The 6,522-nt window shown below is 40.0% G+C and overlaps 1 protein-coding gene across 2 annotated transcripts in view; it reads left to right on the top strand.

The window, feature by feature from the left end:
• The first annotated feature begins 453 nt into the window (after positions 1-453).
• LOC111959890 (SH3 domain-binding protein 4-like) overlaps positions 454-6,522 on the top strand; it is a 113,782-nt gene continuing 107,713 nt past the window's right edge. Inside the window, exon 1 of one of the 2 annotated variants that reach the window (XM_023981727.2) lies at positions 454-589. The gene's annotated coding sequence lies outside the window, so the exon portion shown is untranslated. Of the gene's footprint in view, positions 595-6,522 lie in introns of both variants that reach the window. The other variant, XM_023981728.2, reaches the window with a different exon arrangement.

Raw genomic sequence — 6,522 nt, 5'->3', positions numbered from 1 at the left:
GCCTACACTGCAAACAAATAAGTCAAACAAATCAAGTATGTTATCTAATGGAATTACTTAAAACTTCCAAGAACCTGTTTCTTCTCCTCTCTTGCATAAAATACATGAATATTGGTTGGATGGTGTGATTCACTGAGAATAAAATGCAACCAGCCATTACCAAGACCAGTCATAGATAGTCTCTAGCTCCTGATAAAGTCCTGCTGTACTTCGTARATCTGATTTTGACATCCAACGGGTCTGTTTATGAGAACGATATGCCTATTGATCTTACAAATCTCTTACGTGGTATTTTCAAACAGTGAGGTATGATGAGAATGAGAGTAGTAGGCCATTCTATTAGATTTTTTTAAATGACATTACAGTACAGTGAAAAGTAATCTGAAACTCCTAAAATTACATCATATCCATATGAAACTACTCTGATCCATGCCCCTCCCTCGCGGTGACATCAGCAGGGTCCTGCTCTCGCTCTCTCTTCCCATCGCCAAAGACTCACAAAGGACTACAACTGGATAGTCGGAACTCGCAAAACTACGCCCGTTTGATGCATTTATTCCAAAGGATTTATTTAAGGGATTTTTACTAGGTGAGGTAAGATTTAAAAGTTCTTATTCCCATGTTTTCAAATGTTAAACTTATGCTCTCATCCAAACATAAGTGCTCGCGTCGACAAAACAGTTTGCATGATGTAGTTGCGTTCTCATAGTTTAGGAACCTCATTAGTTCATTTATGAATAACTTTTTTTTCAAAATTCAGAATGGAGACCGTAGTTGTGATGTTTATTTTAATAGAAACTATTGTCATTTTAATGMTTGGATATTTTTACGAGCCGAAGGGGCAGTGCAGCCACTTAGCTGACTAAAGGTGGGTGGGTTTTTCTGTCTTTGCGGTGCTAATTTGTAGCTCTACCTACATTGTTTCTTCTTACCACGTCATGCGCCCTATAAATCACTATATCTCTCTGCCTCCACACAAGTTTTGCTGCCAATTATAAAAACAGTTTTGCCTTGAGTAATAGCAGTCGTAAATTGTCGAAATTGTCTCCACTCTCCATCACCTATTGAACACAACAATTTAAAATGTTTTAAGAGTGGTGCATTCGTAACATTGATGTTATGCAGTGACAGTCGGTGCCGATCAAGATTAGGGAGGACGATTTTTTAATGATCATGGCCTTATTTCTATCACAATATATTGGATGACTGTCATTCATATTCCATTCACCCAGCTCAAGGCTACTCGAATATGCCATATACCCATCATGTGCTTGCTACAACCTAGCCTACAACTGAAAGTTTATAATTTAGGTGAACAGGTCTAGAGATAAATTGGAGTAATCAAGGTGACACGTTCAATAATGCCTTGTATACTCTTGCCTGTATCGAGCTGATCTTGTGTGTAAACATTAGTCCAAACAGTTAAAATGAGAGTTTCTATTGGACAAATTAATATAGGCCCCTCCCCGTTTCATTCCGTTTGCTTCCGTTTAAGAAACATTTTGCAACAGAATCGGCGGGAATGAATACACCCCTAATCATCTGCGTGCGCACACAGTTCTTTCGTAGCAGCCACATTCAGCAMCATCACTTTGGTCGATGTAAACTCAGCAAAAAAATAAACATCCTCTCACTGTCAACTGTGTTTATTTTCAGCAAACTTAACATGTGTAAATATTTGTATGAGCATAACAAGATTCAACAAATGAGACATAAACTGAACAAGTTCCACAGACATGTGAGTAACAGAAATTGAATAATGTGTCCCTGAACAAAGGGGGGTAAAAATCAAAAGTAACAGTCAGGATCTGGTAGAGGTAGACCGATTATGATTTTTCAACGCCGATACCGATTATTGGAGGACCCAAAAAAAGCCGATGCCGATTAATCGGACGATTTTTATTTTATTTATTTGTAATAATAACAATTACAACAATAGTGAATGAACACTTATTTGAACTTAATATAATACATCAATAAAATCAATTTAGCCTCAAATAAATTATGAAACATGTTCAATTTGGTTTAAATAATGCAAAAACAAAGTGTTGGAGAAGAAAGTAAAAGTGCAATATGTGCCATGTAAGAAAGCTAACGTTTAAGTTCCTTGCTCAGAACATGAGAACATATGAATGCTGGTGGTTCCTTTTAACATGAGTCTTCAATATTCCCAGGTAAGAAGTTTTAGGTTGTAGTTATTATAGGATCTTTATGTATATTGAATCTAATCACTTGCTTTGGCAATATTAACATATGTTCCCATGCCCACTAACGCTCGTCTATTGTTAACTCTCGATATGGAGAAGGAGACTAAGAGAAAGAGAGATTGTAAAGGCACAAGGAGAAAGACCCAGAATGGCACCGACACAGGAACCACAGATGGGTTTGAGTTTTTTAATATTTAATTATATCCAAAAAGGGATACCGGCAAGGGTACCAAATGGTTTTGGGACAGGCAATAACGTCAAAACCAGTTTCAGGAGTCCAGGGGGAGGTAACAGTGTGGCAGCAACGGCTCGAGGTCAGTGGGCAGGCAAATGGTCAGGCACACGGCGGGTAGAGAGTCCGGGAAAGGCAATGGTACAAAACTAGGAGGACTTGTAAAAGAGAATTAGAAAAGGCAGGAGCATGGGAAATTACACACACTGGTTGACTTGGAACATACCACGACGAACTGGCAAGGCAGAGTAGACAGGAAACACAGGGATTTAATAACGAGGAAGATAATAAGCGACAACTGGAGGGGTGGAGACCAATAACACAAGGACAGGTGAAAACTGATCAGGGTGAGGGGGAGGGGGGTGACAAGATGACGCAGAGAGAGAGAGGAAGAAACCGAGAAAGAGAGATGGAAAAGAGAGAGAGAGGAGACCAAGAGAGAGAGACAGATAGAGATGACAAGAGAGAACGAGAGATGAGCAGGAGAGAGAGTTGACCAGTAGAGAGAGCTGACCAACACGCACGCAGAGCAGAGGTGACCAGGAGGCGGAGGGTGACCAGAGAGAGATGCCACGCGCACGCGCAGAGTGAGAGAAAGACGGTGAGCAGAGAGAGAAAGAGGTGGAGCAGAGAGAGAAGAGGTGACCAAGAGGAAGAGGACCAAGAGAACAGATAAGTGAACCAGAGAGGAAGAGGACCAAGAGAGACAAGAAGTGTACGCAGCAGAGACAGAGAGGGAGTGGACACAACATAGATATGAGAGAGAGGGTTAATTTCAGGGAGAGCACTGTGGACCCAGAAGGAGCATGAATGTGATCAAGCAGAGGATAAAGGAGATGTGACGCAGAAAGAGAGAGAGACCTGACGCAGAGACATAGTAAGATACAGGCGAGAGAGGTGACCGAGAACAGAGATGACAAAGGAGAGAGAGAGAGCGATACTGACCAGAATAGCAATGAGAGTTTCTATTGGACAAATTAATATAGGCCCCTCCCCGTTTCATTCCGTTGCTTCCGTTTAGAAACATTTTGCAACAGAATCGGCGGGAATGAATACACCCCTAATCATCTGCGTGCGCACACAGTTCTTTCGTAGCAGCCACATTCAGCAGCATCACTTTGGTCGATGTAAACTCAGCAAAAAAATAAACATCCTCTCACTGTCAACTGTGTTTATTTTCAGCAAACTTAACATGTGTAAATATTTGTATGAGCATAACAAGATTCAACAAATGAGACATAAACTGAACAAGTTCCACAGACATGTGAGTACAAGAAATTGAATAATGTGTCCCTGAACAAAGGGGGGTAAAAATCAAAAGTAACAGTCAGGATCTGGTAGAGGTAGACCGATTATGATTTTTCAACGCCGATACCGATTATTGGAGGACCCAAAAAAGCCGATGCCGATTAATCGGACCGATTTTTATTTTATTTATTTGTAATAATAACAATTACAACAATAGTGAATGAACACTTATTTGAACTTAATATAATACATCTAAAATCAATTTAGCCTCAAATAAATTATGAAACATGTTCAATTTGGTTTAAATAATGCAAAAACAAAGTGTTGGAGAAGAAAGTAGAAGTGCAATATGTGCCATGTAAAAAAGATAACGTTTAAGTTCCTTGCTCAGAACATGAGAACATATGAATGCTGGTGGTTCTTTTAACATGAGTCTTCAATATTCCCAGGTAAGAAGTTTTAGGTTGTAGTTATTATGGAATTATAGGACTATTTCTTGACTATTGGATGTTCTTATAGGTACTTTAGTATTGCCAGTGAACAGTATAGCTTCCGTCCCTCTCCTCGCTCCTACCTGGCTGGAACCAGGAACACATCGACAACAGCCACCCTCGAGGCAGCGTTACCCATGCAGAGCAAGGGGAACAACTACTCCAAGTCTCAGAGCGAGTGACGTTTGAAACGCTATTAGCGCGCACCCGCGTAACTAGCTAACCATTTCACATCAGTTACACCAGCCTAATCTCGGGAGTTGATAGGCTTGAAGTCATAAACAGCGCAATGCTTGAAGCATTGCGAAGAGCTGCTGGCAAAACGCACGAAAGTGCGAGCCTGCTACTCAACAACCCGACTCAAACATAGAGGAATGCTATTGGATCGTAGGTTTACTAACTCATTAGTTCTAGTTTGTTGACTATAACGTTAATATGATTACAACTTGATCCCAAAAGATACCAGAATTGCAATATTTGTCCCATGGCAAAAAGTAAACATGAAGCAGAACAAACTCTATGGTCCATCAAAAAAACCTGCTGTGTGTAAGTACTGTGTTCTATAGCGTGGAAATAAATGTGACTCTGGATGACAACATAATTATGTTTGTTGTTTCTTTTTTTTCTCATTAGGGCTATTTTCCTAAAAAGTTAAATTAGCTTTGTATTTTGTTTCCTTGCCACGATACTACTAAGTATCGTGATACTAGTATGGCCAGGACCTAGTGACAAATGATGTAGGCTGTGTAGTGGTTAGCGGTTATGGTATGAAGGTTTGGCTTGAAGAGGTTTTTGCACCTGGTCAAAGACAGCTGTTGTGTTGTGCACTGAAGTCCACAAGTGAAAGGAAAATGTGAGAGGAGGAGAGTAGATGCAAGATGGATCCTGTTGCTGTCCCTACCTGTCCCTACCTGTCCTACCTGTCCTACGCGGCCGCCCTAAACAACAGCTTTAGACTAACAAATGAAATGCTTACAGGTCCAGTTCCAACAATGCATATATGGGAAGTACCAGGTAATAATATGGCTACAGTATATATGGGAGTCCAGGTAATAATATGGCTACAGTATATACTGGGAAGTACCAGGTAATAATATTATAACCTGCATATTTAGCTAAAATAAATCCAGGTTAGCAGGCAATATTAACCAGGTGAAATTGTGTCACTTCTCTTGCGTTCATTGCACGCAGAGTCAGGGTATATGCAACAGTTTGGGCCGCCTGTCTCGTTGCGAACTAATTTGCCAGAATTTTAAGTAATTATGACATAACATTGAAGGTTGTGCAATGTTAACAGGAATATTTAGACTTATGGGATGCCACCCGTTAGATAAAATACAAGAACGGTTCCGTATTTCACTGAAAGAATAAACGTCCTGTTTTCGAGATGAGAGTTTCCGGATTCGACCATATTAATGACCTAAAGGCTTGTATTTCTGTGTGTTTATTTATGTTATAATTAAGTATGATTTGATAGAGCAGTCTGACTGAGTGGTGGTAGGCACCAGCACGCTCGTAAACATTCATTCAAACAGCACTTTCATGCGTTTTGCCAGCAGCTCTTCGCTGTGCTTCAAGCATTGAGCTGTTTTATGACTTCAAGCCTATCAATTCCTGAGATTAGGCTGGTGTAACTGATGTGAAATGGCTAGCTAGTTAGCGGGGTGCGTGCTAATAGCGTTTCAAACGTCACTTGCTCTGAGACTTGCGAGTGGTTGTTCCCCTTGTCTGCATGGGTAACGCTGCTTCGAGGGTGGCTGTGGTCGACGTGTTCCTGGTTCGAGCCCAGGTAGGGACGAGGAGAGGGACGGAAGCTATACTGTTACACTGGCAATACTAAAGTACCTATAAGAACATCCAATAGTCAGAGGTATATGAAATACAAATCGTATAGAGAGAAATATGTCCTATAATTCCCTATAGCAACTACAACCTAAAACGTCTTACCTGGGAATATTGAAGACTCATGTTAAAAGGAACCACCAGCTTTCATATGTTCTCATGTTCTGAGCAAGGAACTTAAACGTTAGTGCTTTTAACTGGCACATATTGCACTTTTACTTTCTTCAAACACTTTGTTTTTGCATTATTTAAACAAAATTGAACATGTTTCATAATTTATTTGAGGCTAATTGATTATTGATGATTAATATTAAGTTAAAATAAGTGTTCATTCAGTATTGTTGTATTGTCATTATTACAATATATATATATATTTTTTTAATCGGCCCATTAATTGGCATCGGCTTTTTTTGGGCCTCCAATAATCAGTATCGGCGTTGAAAAAATCATAATCGATCGACCTCTACTGTGTACTACTCCCTTCAAAGACGCACAAACATGG

The sequence above is a fragment of the Salvelinus sp. IW2-2015 genome, linkage group LG36, assembly GCF_002910315.2.
Source record: "Salvelinus sp. IW2-2015 linkage group LG36, ASM291031v2, whole genome shotgun sequence".
Taxonomy (NCBI): Eukaryota; Metazoa; Chordata; class Actinopteri; order Salmoniformes; family Salmonidae; genus Salvelinus; species Salvelinus sp. IW2-2015.
This window is presented reverse-complemented; position numbering and strand designations above follow the sequence as displayed.